We start from the raw sequence: 744 nt of genomic DNA, 5'->3' as shown, positions 1-744 counted from the left end.
TTTTAAAAAAAATAAAATAAAATAAAAAAAAGAAAAAAATGGCTCATACATGGTTAAATGATGCACTAGAACCAATTTAGGTTCTTTTAAAAACTTCTGAATGTTTAAAATTATTTTTTTTCTACTCATCTAAATTGAAACAAAGGGTTATTCAAACATGTCTTATTTAAATTTAAACTATAGTGTGTGTATATATATTAATATCAAATATGATTTTTAATTGCCTAAGAAAGAATGAAAGGCAATACACTACAATGACATGAAATCGTGGGTAATTTTTTTTCTTTCCATATTTCTATTGTTCTCAGTTTTCGCATAATAAGCATGTTACTCTTTTTCCTACTCTTTATTTTGAAAAAAATTTTTTAAGTGCAATGAAATTTTATATACCCTTCATCTAAAATAAATCACGGCCCTGGCCAGTGTCGCTCAGGGCACACTCTCACCAAGCAATTGCTTAGTCAACCAAGCAATCAGTGAAGACCCAACCCTGAGAGAACACACCTGGAAATCTACGGAATATTCTATTGAGATCCCCTGGGTCCGCTCTTAAACTCTACCCTTCAAACCCTTAGTACTGAGGACCCAGCTCGCTATCCCTCCAGGGAGCACACCAGAGCCTTTCCTGTCCCCCCCCCCCCCCCCTCCCTCCCCCCCCGCGGCGCTCCGTGTCACCTTGACCTTCCTCACGTCTAAGCTCCAAGGGCCCTTCCTTTGCCTCTACAACTTGTTTCCTTCTATAAT

The sequence above is a fragment of the Myotis brandtii genome, unplaced genomic scaffold (assembly GCF_000412655.1).
Source record: "Myotis brandtii unplaced genomic scaffold, ASM41265v1 scaffold469, whole genome shotgun sequence".
In the NCBI taxonomy this organism is placed as follows: domain Eukaryota; kingdom Metazoa; phylum Chordata; class Mammalia; order Chiroptera; family Vespertilionidae; genus Myotis; species Myotis brandtii.
This window is presented reverse-complemented; position numbering follows the sequence as displayed.